General features: G+C 46.3%; 1 protein-coding gene and 1 long non-coding RNA gene across 13 annotated transcripts in view; one reads left to right on the forward strand and one right to left on the reverse strand.

Annotated features, from left to right (window-relative positions):
- The window catches only part of GLIS3 (GLIS family zinc finger 3), a 578,617-nt gene that overhangs the window by 217,051 nt on the left and 343,090 nt on the right, over window positions 1-18,476 (reverse strand). The gene's annotated exons all lie outside the window — the stretch shown is intronic.
- LOC113594250 (uncharacterized) lies at window positions 819-16,529 on the forward strand. Its single transcript, XR_003414590.2, has 3 exons — window positions 819-888; window positions 13,700-13,831; window positions 15,417-16,529. It is a non-coding gene; the product is annotated as an uncharacterized LOC113594250 (long non-coding RNA).

The following is an 18,476-nucleotide window of genomic DNA, read 5'->3' on the forward strand; positions in this document are numbered from 1 at the left end:
TACTGCTTCATTTTCCCCTTCATCCTGCTCTTTGGCTATGACCTCCCACATATATTTGGACTTGAGCCCACTTCTACACTGGGGTCTCTTCTCCTCGATTGCTATAGTTACCGAATAAAATCTGTCTTCACCACTTTAGCTAGTGTCCAGCTCTGAAACGCTCCGACGGGGCTCCAGGTGTAGCAGCTGTAGGAGAGGCAGAGCCTAGCGCCTGGAGCCCCGGCCAGCACCCACAGCCCGCTGGAGTCCCCAACACTAGGGGACAGTTGAGAGTACAGATAAGGCCAAGAGGCGAAGCAGGCAAACGTCACCAAAAGGGCCCAGCGTGGAAGAAGAAAAGGAGCAGGCACCCCTTCCACATCTCAGAGGAGCCAGAAAACCGCCAGGGGATGCCCAGCAGCACGGATGGGAGAGAGGGGTCTACTCAAGAGGGAAGTGGACCTCCTACAATAGAAGAAAGAGTGAAGTCTTTGAATCAGTGTATGGCTCCTAACTCGCCTGCAAAATGTCCCATTTTCATCCTCATGTGCCAAGTTCTATGAAATAGGCATAAAGTATTTATGTATATGAATATATGGATCTGTCCAAACAGACATGAAATACACCTGGCCCCTTTCCCTTAGGCAAAGAGCACTAGTCACTCCCTGGTCTCTCAGAGTTTCTCTCTGGGTTTTTATCTCCCTCTCCTGTTTGCCTGGTCCTAGTTCCGTTTTCAGTTAAGAGCCTTCAGAGAGAAATAATCTGATTGGCCCATCTCGTCCCTGTGTGGGAAGAACTTTCTGCTGGCCAGTCCACAGACTGGCTGTCTTCGGGTCAGGTGCATGAGTGTCATCCAGCCAGCCATGTTGGAGCCAGGGTCAAGTGGAGGAGAACGTGGCAGTCCGGAAGGTAAGCGGTTTTCCTCAGAAAGAGACTGTGTGTGTGTCTTAGGCTGTGACTGCTCACAAGACTGTCAAAGAAGTAGAGACATTAGCAAGTTTTCTCAGATCTGTTTGAAGAGAAAAGCAAAACCCCCAAAAATGCTCTGCTCTACTAGGACAAATACACATGACTTAATTTCTCCAAGACTTGGGGCAGGCTTCCCCCTAAATTACCACAGACACCGTCTTAAAAGGCCCCCCTGGACAAGAGAAGGGGTAAAGAAATCAACCACAAGATGCTACTGATGAGGCAAAGTTTTGGCTGAGTCAAAAAGACGAGGAAATATAAATTCTGAGGTAGAGAAAGAGACACTACATTGGTATCATACCAGTAAGAGACAAGGCAAAGAAAGGAGCTGAGGAAATTAAATAAATAGATAGATAGATAAATAGATAAATAAATAAATGAATAAATAATTAAGGTCTGAGATTGGCTGTAGGGGCAGGGGGGAAAAAAGGAAAAGAAGTTGGATTTACTCTTGACATAGAGCTGCTGCTCCCGCGGTGACCACAAGCCCAGCCAGCACTCAGAGTGGCCACAGATCTCCCAATTCCAAGACCTGGCCATTTCTTGATTCCATTTTATGTTTCTAAGGAACAATCTTTTGCTGGTCTTGCCCCTCACATCCTTATAATAAGCTCTTTTACTTGAAGAAAGACACTCGCAAATCAAAGAACCCAAAACACACACTGGATCTTGTGCATTTAACCTAACTAGAAAGTTGTGCGAGGTATAGTGTTCTGGATTTTTTTTTTTTTCGCGATAATACTGATTTTTTTTTTAACTTCTGTACATGCAGTGTAACAACTGGGAATACAAAGTAAGTTCTGGTCCCGGCAGCCAAGGCCTGGAAAAAAATCTGACAGCAGGCTTAAGGTGAAATTATACATAGCTTCAGAATCACAGCCTAGATATTCGAGTCCCAGCAGTAGGGACCGCCAGAGCTCCAGCACCCTCAGAAACCTCTGAGTAATCATGGAAAATGGAAGATGTGCCAAAGGCTCGGAGGGGGCTGGGGGTGGGGGAATGGCAAATGTCACTCATGTTTTCAAAATGAAGAAGAAGGTAGATTCAAAAATTGTATACAGGTCACCTCGGGAAATCTTGGGCAAAATCAAAAACGGTTTATTAAAAGGAATTTTCATGGGAAGCCAGAAAAAGAAACTGCAATCACCAAGAGGCAGCAAAATTGTACTCAGAATTGGCCGTATCTGCCTAAGCTCATTTTCCCCTTTGATTATACCAAAATGCAGACTTCAACGATGCATTTTATAAGGCCCGTTATGATAGTCTTATAAATTGTGGGGTAGGGATGTAAGTCCTACGTCATTCTCAAAGTTGACATCCACCTCAAGAGCGGTTTCTAGCAGTATGCCACAGAACTCTGTCCTTGGTCTATCCAGCTTAACATCTTCATATGAACTTGGATAAAGACAGTAACAGGAAGGCGCATCCTCCTCAAATCTTGGGAGGTCACAGTGCTAAGAAAGGTAGCAAATACGCTGAATGGCATGGTATGGAACCAGAGAGGTTTGGGAGATATGAGAGATGGGCTAGCAGGATGTGATGTTCTCTGCTTGGGTCCCAACAAGCAACTACATCAGGAGAGGCTGGCAGCTACCTGGCCTCAGTCGCAGCACAGGAAAATACTATGTCTTCATCAACAGAAAGCTAAATATGACTCAGAGATGGGTCAGGGTCATCAACAGAGCTAATGAGTTAGGTTGCATTTAATGCGCATATGGTTTCTGGAACCAGAGAGGTAATAAACTCTTTCTATGCTGGACCATACCTGGAATATCCTTTTCAATTCTAGTGATGTATTTTCTGAGGAATGTGCATTCACTGGACCACATTCAGAAGACAGCTACCAGGGTTGTGCAGGAACTGTAAATTATACATATGAGGAACGGCTGAATGAACCAGGTGTGTTTATGTGACAAGTGTGGGTAGGGAAACATGCCCATTTTTCGTGAAATTAATGAAAGTCTGTCATGGGGAAAAGAAGCAATACTTTCTCTAGGTATCTCCAAGGGACAATATTGTGGATTAAGCTATAGACGGTATTTTGGTTTATTGTGAAAATAGAATAGGCTCCCTGGGCAGGTGTTCAAAGGCCCAATAACCACTACAAGGAAAGTTCTAGAAGAGTCAGCTGTAGAATCTGTAGATGGGTTAGGTCATCTTTTAAGGTCCTTTTAAATCTCAAGAGTCTCTGGCTTTTCTCAAATACTACATTTTTAGTCTTGTATTCCAGTTCTGATCATGTCAATCCACTAAAACCTGCTACTGTTTCCAATTACAAACGGACTCAAATCCACACCCTTTCATCTACCACGTAAAGACCTCTAGCAGCTGGCTGAATGTGCCTTTCATTTTAGTTTCACAAATATTTACCGAGGACCTACTACAATCCAGGCACTATGCTAGGAGGCAGAGATATAAAAATGACAAACATACGGTCTCTGGCTTCAAGGAGCTCACAATCTAGGGGGAGAAAGAAGTTTAATCTAACGCCGTCAGGGTGAAAACAGAGCGGGCTCAGTGTGCTCCCCCACAGGAGCACCGGAGAGGGGTCCCCTGGCTCAGCCAGGGAAGGCCTCGTGAAGAATCTCGACTTGGCATTTTGGCTCCACAGTTGCATCTGATCGTGTCTGGACACTCTTGCTGTTACGTGGGAAAGTAACTCCGAGTAGTTTAGACAAAGCCAATGGGCTTCTCTGGGATGGACTGTGCTGGGACAGAAGGGGTCTCTGCATCCCCATCCCCGTACATTCAAGAGAAGAGAGCAAGGTCCTCCTTAGGAGGGAGCTTTTCCATGGAGGATTCTGGTCCCCCTGGCCACTCCTTGGGGAAGAAGAGGGACTAACGCCAAGGACAGTGTGACATCCGCTGAAGCCGGTCAACTAGGGAGTCAGCCACGCCCTCCACAGCCAGAGCTACGAAGGCCTCTGTTCTTGCTTCCAACTTTTCCAGCAGTCTCCCCAGAAAGGAAGTCTGGGTAAGTCTCAAGTCTCAGGCAGGGAGGGAGGGGGCCCCACTGTGCTCTCCAGTCTCACCTATGGCCACGGGAGCCTAAATAAAACCGACGCTCTGCCCCACGTATCGCAGGTCTGTGTGTTCATACCGAAGTCAGCCAAATCCGGAAAACGAGGGGTGAGCGGGAACATCTGACCCTCAAACCCTACTCTGACCCTCTAGTAAATTCTATCATGAAAGGCATATTAGAGTTAAACGCCATGCAACATTTAAGCCAAGGCATGGAAAGCAAACATTTTATTTTTAATTCAGAATGACTTCCGTGAGGATCAAGGGAAGAGAATGTTATTTAGGAGAAGAGGTAAGGCTGCACGGGAAGCTGTGAGATGGCTCGCGCGCTGTGAGGGATCCTGCTGAAAACTCATTTCCCTGCGGATCCACTCCAACTGGCCGCCTTAAATGCGGATATTACATGGGGGATCATATAGTCAGGCCACGGCTCAGTACGTGCATAATATAATGTAAGTCAGTCTCGCAAATAGAAAAAAGGTTAGTTTGCACAGTCAGAAACAGCTTGCTTAACCACTTTATGGTATTCAACTGTGTGCTTATTTTTAAATTCTATTAAATTGCTCTGAAGGCAATGACCAATACGAGGAGAAGCGTCTCTTCATGGGGCGCATGAAAGCTTCTTTTACGACGAGGATAGAAAGGTGGCATCGTCCCTTTTGGAACTGAGGTCCTCTCTGGGGTGATCGGACGTCCCAGCTGCAAACTTTCTCGGGAATTTCACCCCACTCAGATGCTGTCCTTCCAGCCACCCATCACATAACCAGACCTGGCCCGTCCACCAATTCAGGCTCCTGCACAAAATCTCACCAACTTTTTTACTGCCAACATCTTTGCCCGTTTCTGGAAATAGGCAGTGTAGTCCTCCTAAAAAACCAGCTTTGGAGTGCCAGTAACTTTACTGTATTCTTTCACTCTGCAAGAGTCCCCAACAAGCACGAAGACGGGTTCAGAGCAGGCTAGGACTCAAATAGCTTCGGGTTCCTGATGGAGTCAGCAGGCTTCTGCCTGTACTGAACGTCACAGGCACAGAGATCATGGGGGATGAATGGCCGGGTTCTAACCAGCTCAGATGAACACCAAGGATGTCTGAGCAAATTCTCACACGAGCACACTGATCAAGACACAAACATTTAACAACAATCATCACCACCAAGAGCTGCCTTAGATCCCAAGTGGGTTATATCTTGATAGGAACTGCTTCAGAAGTCTGGGATACAGAGTCCCAGAGCTGCGGCTCATGTGTCGATTGTTGAAATATTCACACGCATCCGCACAGGCTGGTAAATAACCACAGTCCTGAGTTCCCCTTCTACTAGGTCCTCCTGGAGGACCCGTCCACCACCTTCCCCACAACATGATGGCCCAAGAAAGCCTCGCACAAAATGTATTGTCCAGGACCCTGCTCTAGTGACATAGGGGGCTTCCGACTGGCCAGTGCCCATGCCAGGCCAGCTATTAAAGACTGGGACTGTCACCGATGCTCATAGCTCAGGGGGATTCTAGAAGGAGTGTCCTGTGCTGAGCCCATTCTAATAATCCAATTCTTTCCCTCATTCTCTTTCATACACGTCTCTCCACTTTTAGCACGCATGCACCTAGGAATAGCTGTCTGCATAAGGATCCTCTGAGGAAGGTCTTAAGGTCACAGAGTATATGTCTCTATAGAGAAAAAGCTGTGCCACGCTAGGAATCTTTCATACCTTTCTTGCAGGATTCAGATCTTTAAGTGGTGAGACTTTTTCAATCTGCAAATATTAGCGTCCACTGAAAGTCACTGACATCGCTTTTATTAGCCTGGTGAGGCTCTTACTCCCACACCCAATCAGATACAGGCCTCCATGTAAGAGGGGATAAAGAGAATAAGCCTTCACACCTGCAGATGAAACCCTAAACCTGCCATCGGGGTCCTTGTAGCTGGGGAAAGCTGAACATTTCACAATAAACTACAAAGATTTATTTTTCCTCCTGTTTGAGAACAATAAACTCCTTCTGGTGAATGTAGGATCCTAGGCGAGTAATTACTACCCAGGCACACGTTTCAGAGGACCGTCTGAAAGCATCCATTGATAATCTCCGGTGAGGCCTAAATTTCCCTCTACTCCCAGTCCCAGAAGAAACTGGGTCAGAATGAAAACAGACAATGGGCCTCAAACAAACAGAACAGAACGTGGCTCACTTCTCTCACGTGCTTGTGAGGGAATTCAAACATTACTTAAGCAAGACATAGCATTGCTTATTTCTGATGCGGAGTGTGGTAGGAAAAGCAGACAAAGACAAAGGAAAAGTTCTGTGGGGGGAGAGGGGAGGAAGGGAGGTTGACATGCACAAGAGGTTGGGAAGACAGAGCCAGTATGGAACATTCTGGATGGTTGGAAACTGTGAGAGTCCCAACATTTGCTAACCCTGCCTGGTGGAGTACTTTATACCTACACCTAAATAGGTCAAAACCCACCTCTTCAAAGACCTAGCAGTAACCTCCTAGTAACTGTAGAGCAGAGGAATCGATGGAAGAAACAAAGAGGCCTAGCAAACATTTTTTTCCATGTCACTCAAAAAAAAAGAATAGAGTCATACTGATTTGAGATGCTACGTAAGTATCACTTGAGAAATAACCTTTTAAAAAAAAAAAAGAGCATAGCAATCATCCTAACCAGAGGTTTGAAAACTCTTTAGACGTCATCAGTAATTTTTCTGGGCTCCAGAATTTTCACCAATTTCTCCCACGCTAAGAAATGTCAGATGGACGCCATGCCAAACTCAATGAAGAAATGAGGGACTAGTGCTGAGGCTAATATTTTAAAGTTAGATCAGAGGTGTTTATTTTTCCCCATATGTATTTACTTTAGGTAAAAAGGCTTGAGGAAGGTACCAATTTTTATAGATAACACATACGTCCGCATGTACGTGAATGGAAATGACATGCTGGGGGCACAAAGCTGGTTAGTGTTCTTGCCCTGCCTCTACTCCACTTCTCTCTACTGTCGCATCCTGAACTTAGTCTTGGGGGACCTGTCCAAACCCTCTCCACCTGTTTTAACTCCAAGGCTGGTGCTCTTGATAAGGAACGCCACCCCCTACCTACTCCTCATCCCCAGAGTAAGACCCCAGGAGCATGCGGCAAGTTGGCAGGTGAGAATGTTCCTCGTGTACAAAAACAATTAGAGATGAGAGTGCATCAGGGGGGAGGGAGGCTCGTGTATAAAACACATCCTGTTCACCTCCAAATACTTTACAGCTTTAAAGAATGGATTCATTGGAGAGATGGGCACACCTGTATATTTGCACACCTGTATTTGTACTCAGTTCTATTTTGATAAGTCCCTGAAAGCCCCATTTCAGAGGGTGTGGGCCTAAACAAATACCAAATAAAACTTTTCCTCCCTGAAGTAAAGGGCTAAGCTAGACAGTATACGGTTAGTCTTCAGGATACGTTTCAAGTGTATAGAAATGTCCTCTCAGTCTGAACTGGTGTCAAACATCATACTTGGGTTTAAGTTTGTTGTTTATTTTTTTAACCGCGGTAAAATACACATGACATTTTAACCATTTTAAAGTCTACAAGACATCTGTATTAAGTGCATTCGCAGTGTTGCGCAAACATTACCGCTATCTGGTTCCGGAACACGTTCATCCCCCCGAAGGGAAAGCCCGCAGCCGTTAGCGTTTGTGCACATCCCTCACTCTCCCCAGCCCCCCAGTCAGCCATGCGTGTCCCATCCGCCTCTGTGGATTCACCCTATTCTGGACACATCGTATAAGCGGAGTCACACAGTATGTGGCCTTTTGTGTCTGGCTTCGTTCACATGGCGTGTTTCCAAGGTTCACTTGTGCCGGGGCATCCATCAGCACTTCATTCCTTTTGACGGCTGAATAATATTCCAGTTTGGCTAATTACCACATCTGGTTTATCCGTGCGCACGCCGACGGACGTTTGGGTTTCGTCCTCCCTTTCGCCCTTAGGAATAGTGCCGCTGATGAACATTCACGTGAAAGCTTTGGTCTGAACCTCCGCAAACCCCAACCAAAGCGGCGACTCCTGCCTACGCACCCCCGGCACAACTCTCTTCACGGCCCTCTCAGGTTCTCTGAAATTATTAATCTGTTCATCTGCTTGTTAATTCCCACCTCTCCTTTCTAGAGTATGAATCCCACGAGAGCAGGATGCTCCTTGTTTTGTTCACAATTCCATCTGCAGTGCCTACAACAGTGCCAGGCCCAGAGCAGAGGTTTCTTTAGTGGAGAAATGTCTGAGTAGTGCTCAAAGCTAAAATGAATTCCCGCGACTGAGCCAGATCCTGTGCCTGTTAACTTTCTTCGCAAAGGAGACAAAATTCTGGATGGCAACGGGCTCTGAAGCCCAAAGAAGAGAAAGGAATGTGGCCCCAAAGGAATCTGGCCAAGTGAACACCGCCAGGGACCAACAGTAGAGTGCTCAGATTTCAAGTGTTCATTTAAGGCTCTGCCTTTCCTTCAGAGACCAGTCAACACTGCCATTGGCTGTTTCTGCTCCTGGGGTGAAGCCAAAGGAGTTTACTAGGAGTCCTTAAGGTAAGTTCGCTTCATCGTTCCGTTCTGTTGTGCTCATCAAATAGAAGCCTCCAAGCACTTACTTTCCCGTCAAAGCAAAAAGTCACGTTATCTACAAGATCCTTCAACTTGCACAGGCTCACACTTTACCCAGTTTGGATCCTATTCACAGCGATCAGATTCTTGCCGTTTGAACGAGAGAGAAAGAGGGACAAAGGGGAAATGGGTGAATCGGGCACGAAGCCTTCCAAGGATCCCACTCTAGCCTTCAGGAGATGAAAACACGCCCCGGCACAGAGAGGTTACAGTGCTTCCTCACGGTCACAGAGCTCCCGGGGGGCAGAGCAAGGAGCCCATCTACACTGGCCAGCGGAACATCGGCTCCGCGGGGGCAGAGACCTCGCCTTTTGTGGTCACAGTTCGACTGCAGAACAGACTGGTCCTGGCAGGGTGCTCAGCAGCCGCTCCCACAACTCCACAGTGTTGCCACATTTCCGAGCTCTCGAAGGCACAGCACAAATAAACATATTTTCCCAACCTCCGAGGAACCGCCTGAATTTACGGGTTGACAATAAACACCTTGGTTAGAGTCACGTGAGGATGTGCCCTGGAGCGAATGGAATAGTTGGAGCCTGTGGGTTGTGCAGGTGCAGAAACGGCCGTCTACAGAAGAAGGAGGCCAACACGGGCCTCGTCAGGGTCTCAGGTGGAACGGGATCACAGAGTGACAAATTCAAGGTCTGAGGACGTCATCTTCTTTGTTGCTGGAACAGGTCTATGGTTACGGACCTGCACTGCCTCCCAGCTACAGTAAATAAATCAAGAGCACATCATGGAAAGCCAAACTATTTTGAAACAAGAGATTTTTTTTTTGTTTAATTTTGTTTTGTGTGGGGGTGCGTGTGTGTCTTCTTGACCAAATCATCTGAAAAACAGCAGTTTTCAACACCTCGCTCGTAGGCACTCCTGACCACCATGGCCTTCAGGACTTGGAAGATTCCATTTCTTTAAAAAATGAAATCCATATTGGTCCCGGTGAGGGGCTCCCAAGGCTTTTTCCATACGAGCTACTAATTAACCTTTCTGGGATTTCAAAAGGACCACCCTGGGGCGCCTGGGCGGCTCAGTCGGTTGAGCGTCCGACTTCAGCTTAGGTCACGATCTCACGGTGTGTGAGTTCGAGCCCCGCGTCCGGCTCTGTGCTGACAGCTCAGAGCCTGGAGCCTGCTTCCGATTCTGTGTCTCCCTCTCTCTCCACCCCTTACCCACTCGCATTCTGTCTCTGTCTCTCTCAAAAATAAATAAACATTTTAAAAAATGTAAAAAAATAATAATAAAAAATAAAAAGGACTACCCTAACACTGATATCTAGGACTTTTTAAAAATGGCGATCATGCCACCTTGATTTTTAAAATTCGATTTTCTTCTCTTCCTGGTCTGGTGGGGAAACGGGGGAAAAAAGTGATGCCAGACAGGCTTCATCTTTCTCCCTTCCATTGCTTCTGCATCCTGGACCGAGAGTGAACACTTCAACTGGGGCTTTCTGCTTCTTAGCATATGGAGTTGTCATCCTTGACATCAACAGATTTGGCAGGAGCCTCCGTGTTCTCTTTGCTGGGCTATTCTGAGAAATGCAGCCACAGATGTCGAGTTTGACTAAGCAGAATCCGGCCCCGCGTTACTCTAAATTCCAGGTGAGACTAAACCCCAGGGTGCCTCTGCGCAGCCCTGTTCCGGATCTGACTGCTGAATGTCTTAGCATCACCAGCGAACTCCTGGACGGGGCACCTGCCACGTGCCCAATCCGGGGGCAGGCAGTGGGGGGCTCCGAGATGATCGAGACAGAGAAGCTGCCTGTCAGGGGCTTGCAATCTTGAGACAGAGGAATGATTAAAATGGGTAATTACAAGACCGAGAATGTGCAGTGTTAAACCTTCCAGGAAGGCCGGCGGAACCTTCTCATGAACTGGAGGCAGACACGTTGCTCTGTGGCCCTGCTGGAGATACAAGGAGCGCACAGGCCTTGGTGATCAGGTTCAAGGCAGAACGTGGAGAAGCTTTCGTTTTCTCCGGAGCAGCAACAGTCGGCTCGTGTCCAAGCACGGAGTGTTTTCCGATAATGGCCAGCCCGCAGCTTTGTTGTGGGGAATAAAGGAGCCCTACAGACAGTCTGGCTTTTCGTCTTCCTTCTTGAGAACATTTCTCCTGTAGGTAAAACTGGGTGACAACGAACGTCATAGGGCAGCCCCGAGGAAGGGGAGAAGTCTTTTCTCTGGAGAGCGTGAGCAGGCGAACGAAACCGTCCTTGCCCTGATGCCCGGGACAAGGGTGAAGGGATGACAGGATGGGTGATGTGCAACTAGTCCTGTGTCCTGTGGTTGGTCAGCCACATCCACCTCTGTCAGAGTCCTCATCCAGCAACACCCCTGGGGTTGGCCCGGGTTATACGGACCTCAGACAGGCTCCGGGGGAAAATCCAGAGCACTGGACGGGCTACGAGTGGGGCTCATGGCAGCCCCTTCTCATAGCGTGGGGCCCCGCAAAGTGGAACCTCTACTCTGTCTCCAAGATCCCCTCCAGCTCAGAGAACCTATGCTCGAGGCCTCACCTTGAAGGCCTGGGGATCGGACTGTCCTCCTGGGGATTCTATTCCTATTCCCCTGTCATAGAATGAACTCCCCAGGGATGTAGTTTCAAATTCCTGACTCCTTTTTAAGTGACTGGCTTTAAGGGTGGCTGAGATGGGTACCATCTGTTCACAAGGTTTCCTTTAAATTGTTATAGATCTCCCCTCTCCCATTTAGAACTGAGGATTTTAGAAGGCACAAACTGAATAAAATTCAGCCTGAGATTCGAATGCCTGTGCCTCAGGAGACTTTCTATGGATCCAGGTTTCTGGGAGCCAACGTAAAGGCTAGAGAGAGAAAGGGGAGTGGAGGTGGGGAAGGAAAAAGCAGGACAGAGAGAAGAAACAAGAGAAAAGACAGAGAGACATGGGTCTGTGAGGTCACGTGGGCACTTACAGTCACAAAGACAAATTACATCTGTACAGGAAAGAGAAAATCTTAACGGGTAGGGAAAAGGAAGGTGGCGAAAATAGCTACCTATTGCCCAAACAGCATCTTTGTACGCTGTAGAAAGCCTTCCTTCTGTCCTTGGGACCATTTTTGGCATGTGCCAGGAAAAAAAAAAAAAAAAAGCCATAATAATCGTCTAAAGCTAGGAGGACTCAGAATGTAAATGGTACTCCCTCAAATTGTGCAGTGTAAAACCTGCACAGCCTCATATCCTGGCCATACAACCTTCCTAATAACTAGGCTCCAAAACTGCATCTCCCTTAATGAACACCATGATTCTAAAATACCTGGATGAGCATCCTCGTGGAAGGTCAACAACATCCTAAGGAACCAGAAGCTGAGATCATCCTAACTGCAGGGCTGGCTTCACAGGCATGCAAGCTGTCACACAGGACCCCAGCCTTACAAGGGCTCCACACGTGGTTCCATGTTCTGCTGTCACCATCTGAAAGAGCCCTAATAATTTTGAACGAGGGGTCCCCTGTTTTCGTTTTGCGCTGGGCCCTGCAAACTACACAGATGGTCCTAATTTCCAACCAAATTTTCTCTGGTTGGGTCCACCCCCAAGAACAACATCTAATAAAGATTTAACACTTTTATTCTAAAGAGCTGAACACGGAAGCATAAAAATGGGTGACCACGACCAATTTTCAAACTGGGTAATCGCAGGTAAATAAAGAGAAGCACCTTTTCCATTTCCCAGAAAAGGCTTAAGTTCAGCAGGCACTTGGGGTCTGTTTCAGACTCATTATTTGTCCTTCCCTGAAAGGCACAACGTAAAGTCACGTCTTGTATGGACCAGTTCACTCCTCTTCAAATGAAAGAAAATTGAAAAAGAAATGAAAAAAGAAAGAAAGGTCAAACCGACTTCCTAGGGAAGAGAAGAATGCAGCTTGGGGGGAAAAAAAACAGAACAGTTTACTCAATTTTTCAATGATACCAAGAGGACCCTTTGACACTTCTTGGCAAAGACATTACAGTACTTCTAACGCTGTAAAAAGAAAGGGGGGGGGGAGGGGTGGTCTTCACTGAGAAAACTTCAGAAAAGAGGCCTTCATGATGGACGTATGCAAAAATGCACAAGCCCATGGCTATGAACCTTAACCTCTGTTACGTTTAAAAAACAAACAAACAAAAAAAACTGTAAAGAAAATAAAATATTCTCAAAATATCTATAGAGGCTTTGGAACTCAGACATTCTCTTCTGGTGCATCTGCCCTTTCGAATGAGTGACTTCTCCAAAGCTGAGGAAAAAAGACAAAGAATCATCACCTGATGCGTGGACTGGTACCCGACCACAGACACACCTACTCAGAGAGAAAAGGAAGTGAATCCAGGATTGAGCTGTGCTTCCTCCAGCCCAGGAACTGCCTGAGGGGCTTTGCTTTTTTGTTTTGTTTTCTTTTGCTTTGTTTCTGTTTTTCTATATTTAACAACTAGGAACCACACAGACACAACAGGCAGAGTAAGTACTGCTCTCAGGTACGAAGTCCTACCCCTAAGTATAGTGTCTTACTTTGACTTTCTAGATTCTCCCGCCCCTACACACATGCGTGCGCACACACACACACGCACACATACACAAAGACCAAAACAAAAAACAAAAAAAAGGTTCCCACTGCTGCTGAAATTCCATACCTGTTTCCGCATGTTATCCATTGATCCTTGAATATGCTTAGCATAACCATCTAAATCTCGCCTGATACATTCCAAAATTGGACCCTCTCCGTGTCTACCTCTGGCCAGCGACTATTTCCCCTCGTGGGCAAGAGTCACATTCGCTTGTTTCTTCATATATCTTCTAACTTACTTTGTGGTGAACGTTTTGTATAGAGGAACAGCGGAGACTGAATTAATAATGTTTATGCACAGAAAAGGGCTCGCCCCTTCTTTGGCAAGGTCGCTGTTGGGGACGGGGGCACAGAGTCAGCCATCCACAGCTGATTTGGGTCTGGAGTTACTGCAGCTTTCATTTCAATTCACCACTGGCTTCAGTAGTTTAAGGGTGGGGTCAGGACTCTTTTAGCACGACTTGAGATCTGAGCACTGATGAGATTCCAGAGATCTCTTTATGCCTTGCAGTCAACCCGTCGATTTTCCACACTGGGGTATGTCTCTTTCAGCTTTCAAGTCAGCCAGGCATCTTTCTGGGTCATGAAGAAACTCCCTTCCTTCTCCATCACAGCTCCTCACTTCCTGCACTGCTGACCATCTCCCTGCCCTGCTTCAGGATGCCCTCAGCCTTTGGATGGCGAGTACAGAACACCCCGGAGCCACGACAGGATTTCTCTCGGCTCTCCTGCCCTGTTCCCAGTGAGCCTTCACCAGGCGGCCGCCTTGCTCTCAGCGAAGGCCACACACACCTTAATGGGAACCTCTACGTGCTCCTCTGCCCTACTCTCCCTACAACCCCTGTGTGCCTGGAAAGGCCCAGAAGGTGGTGGAGGCTTCTTGGCGGCTGGGGATCTTGCCTTTCTGAACAAACAGGCAGGCACCCCAAGTTGGCTAAAACGTGGGCTAGTCTCTTCTCACTCTGCCTGTGACAGGCTCCTCCTCCTCCTACCACTCTGCCAGGGGCGAGCGGCCCTGGGCCTCGTCTCTCCTAGGAAGGGCTTGTCACTTTCTGAAATTTCATTTATGTAGATTTCTTTGTGTCCTTGGCTCTCTCGCTGGTTTAAAAGCATCTGTGTTGGTGTTGCTTTTTCTCATTGTTAGAGGAGGTGTGAAGGTCTCTTGCAATTTTCCACACGTGAACCAGAACCTTCCTCATACTTTTAAGGCCACGTTGAACTCTAGATGCATCCTTCTTCCGTGGCCCTCAGGCTCCTGGCCAAGCTGGCTGGCGCCTTTGAGCCCACTGGCCGGCACCTGCACACACACAAGCTCCCAACAGGTACACAGCAGACACCTGGCTGGAGATGTCTTAGCCAAGCCTCCAGTCTGGAAATTCCAGCCTACCGGAGCCTCTCACTTAATGCAATTTGAACTCTTCACTTCATTCTGTCCTCAGCTCTCCAAAACGAAGTGCCTTTCACTTCTGTCTTTACTTCAACTTACCAGTTTAACAAGCACTGTCTTTCCAACTATGGAACTGGATCCTGATTCTCCTCCCAGCCAACCTCTTTCTTATCACCTTGGGTAATGGTCCCTCTCAGTTCACCTAATGCTTTGTCCTGTCACCAGGGGGGGCCCGCCCACCCCCCGCCCGCTCACTAATGGTATAGTATCAGTATAGTATTCCCTTTCTTCTCCATAAGTCAACCAACCTCTGCCCCAGAATCAAAAGTCTCAACCTGCCCACAGGTACCATTCTTACACCCTACCCCTGACTGTGGGTTTTCTCAACTCAGAGCCTGCCTGACGGTCCCTACCTTTTGGCCTATTCCTTGTATGGTCAGCTCCAGTTTCTACGCCAGTCTTCTGGTACATTCAGCTAGACTCGCACACCATCCTCTGTCTGCCCGCTTTATGACGGCTGCTTCTCTACTGTTAACGTCATGTTGCAACATAAGAAGGAGGAAAAGAAGGAAGACTTTCCACCCTCTACTCAGACACTCATATAGATAGCCAGACAATGGTTTCACTAGACCCTCTAATGTCTAACATTTAACTCTAGTAAAGACTTGAACTACACAGCATACATATCAGCATAGCTTAGGGTAAAAAGGAGATCCCCACAATTCCTTTGAAAACCTAACATTTGCATAACAGCCCAGTAAAATATCTGAATTACCAAAAGCACCAGGAAAACCAACATCACGATATCTTTGGACGCTTTTTTAAAGGGAGAAAGCAGCACGTTATTCTTTCTCCAAGCTTGTCCTGTGCCGTTCTAGGAAGAAGAGTTAACCCGGGGAAGCCACGCGTGCGGGCTAAGGAGCGGCCACCGCACACTTCACCTGGGTGACCAGGGTATCCTGAGACACACTCCTGTGCCCGGGACAGCCGAGGTGCTTGAACTCGGCTGTGGAAACAAGGGTCATGGGAAGCAGAGGCTGCCAGGCCCTTGCGGTTCTGTCACGGCACTTGTCCCCAGGCAGTCCCAGCACGTCTGCCTGACCGGACCGCAGGACCACAGTACTCGTTGCTGTTCCACACTAAGCAGCCGGATGTGAACATCAGTGTCCGCGCGGGACTGTGCGCTCCTCGATCCCAAGGAGCCCAACACACAAAGTCGTGTGAAATTGCTACATTGCCCCTGCAGCTTAGTGACTACCTTAATTTAGGAGACAAAGAAAAGGCAGTTCAAAATGTAAATCTTGATGATGCTGTAGAAGGTATTCCTTGAGGAATCCTTGTCGGTTTCCTCACACTGGAGCTCCTGGCCCGAGTGTGCGAGCGGTGAAGGGGAAAGAATGGGTTCAAAACTCGCTTTGCCTCTGTGCCGGTTTCTGCCACTTGGAGGGTCTATTTTTCATCATTAAAAACTCCGAGGCAGAGACGGGATGGAGACTGGTTTGAGGCTAAGAAGACTTAAGGTCTAGTTTCCACTAGATCTCTTACTTGCCGGTGGCCTTGGCTGTGCCATGTATCCCCTCCGAGCCTGTTTCACACTCCCACAGAATGGGGTGCCGACAGCCCCACTGCTTGCCCCCCAGCACTGCTGTGAACACTAATTTGGGTGGCGGGTGCTAAGGATGCCATGCACACAGTAGGTCCCATGTGCATGATACCAATCTCGTTGTTGTTCCACTGACTAAGCACTTGAAATAAACTCATTTATATCCCTCGCATCCTTATCTCACCACACTAATACACTGATGATTAAAAAAAAAACAAGTTCCATTTCTGCAAAAAACGACACACAAAGAAAAATACTATTTCTGAGCCAACACCATCCTAGGTCTGTTGAGAGATGTGATTTGTACATTTTGACAATATTCCCAGGAGCAAAATGTGTGAGACGGTCGTTTCTAACTTCTACCTTTTACTTCTTTTTTATTCCCCACTTAGTGAAATTCTAACTCTTATAAAACATGTAACACAATGGATAACTGGGACAGTGTGGCACAGACTTTTAGAAGTATGTAACAGATTATAGTAGAAAGAGGGGAGACGTACTTGACCTATTGATGCAGGAAAGCATAATATTATTGAAAACCAAATCCTACCAGACAAATGGTTTACCCTAGGAATGAACAATGATTAAACATCTGGAAATCTAGTCATGTAATTCAGTACATTAACAGAGTCAGAAATTCAACCAGATGACTGTTTCAATACAGGTTAGAAAAGCTCTTGGTAAGATTCAACCTCAATTCATGATTTAAAGAAAAAAAGACGAAGAATTCTAAAAATGGCATTGTATCAGAAGCATATTCACTGAAATCAGAAGCAAGGCAGGCATACTTGCTTATCATTACCTCACCACTAAGAACTCAACCACGTATAGAAGGTCTTGAATAAGGCAACTACCCAAGAAAACAAAGGAGGTACGAATATTAGAAAGGAATACCCAGTAAATTAGGAAAATCACCTAAAAAGAATTATTAAGGCAAATAAGGCAACAGGTTGGGTCAGCCACAGGGTGATCATAGAAAAAAACACCTTTTCTACTCACAACTAACCAATTAGAAAAACTATTCACAATGTGTGTGTGTGTGTGTGTGTGTCCAATATCCAGTAATAAACCTACTGACAGAAGTGAAACAAAAATGTAAAGAAAGCCACAGTACATAAAGGAAGACATAAACAGGTAAAATGCAAACCAAATGGTGAGACTCAATATCACTCTGTGAAATGAATGCGATTCCTATCAAAATCAAAAGATTTTCTTACAGAACTTATCAACTGAGTCTGCAGCCCATCAAAACTAAAAAAAAAAAAAAAGAAAAAAATCGGTAAGATCAACAAAATTTTGAAAAAGACTAATAATGAGAGGAAACATCTTGTCCAGATGTCAAAACATATTTTAAAGCTATAAGACATTTCTTATAAACTCTGAAATGTAGAGACTCAATAACTAACAGGCTACTGAGAGAGAAAACCAAATAAAAGAAAAAGGCAAAAATCAGAATGCAGTTTATGCTAACGGTAGCATATTATCTCAGTCGGAAAAGAACAGACTTTATTTAATGATGCCAAATCAACTGACATTTATTGAAGAAAAAAATAGATTTGTACCTTGTATGACACATGGAAATAAATGCTACAGAAAATAGAGACAAAACTGAGGAGAAAAATTAAACAAGTATTAGAAGACCACACCAGAGAATTCTTTTAATATTAGGATAAAGCAGGCCTTCTTAAATAAGATAAAAATCCACAAATAGAAGTGACTGAAGGATGTGACTGTAAAAACTGTAAAGCTTTTATTCAACAAAGCACAGAGGTATTACTTACATAAAACTTATACATTAGTTCAAGGTTTTCCTTGACTGTCACTACTGCACCACTAATTTTTATTTCAGAAAATATATCTGTTGGATTTATAATATGGCTTTCGCAAGATTTGCATCCATTTGGCTAATGCCTTTCCTATCAGTCCTCAATTCCAGACCCTTTGCTCAGAGAAGATGGATAAAAATTAACCAGTGTCAGAAAGGAAACTACTCAACTCTTACTTCGTTTCCATTTTCTCATATAGGGAAACGGGCTTGAAACTGTGAAACTGAAGACTAATTTGGAAGGAAAAAAATAGCAGGAGAGCATGTGGCCATGTTAACTGGGTCCCAGTGTCCCAGGGCAGATGGGTCCTAACCCCCCAGGGAGTCACATCTACAAATGTGACTGGTGGGGCACCACCGTCCATGGTCTGGGAGCAGAGCAGAGACAGCTGAAGATGAAAAGTTGTACTGGTCTGGGGCACCTGGGTGGTGCCGCTGGTTGAGCATCCAACTTCCTCGGGCCACGATCTCACGATGCGATTTGGGAGATCAAGCCCCGTGTCAGCCCCGTCTC

This window comes from Acinonyx jubatus, chromosome D4, assembly GCF_027475565.1.
Source record: "Acinonyx jubatus isolate Ajub_Pintada_27869175 chromosome D4, VMU_Ajub_asm_v1.0, whole genome shotgun sequence".
Lineage (NCBI taxonomy): Eukaryota > Metazoa > Chordata > Mammalia > Carnivora > Felidae > Acinonyx > Acinonyx jubatus.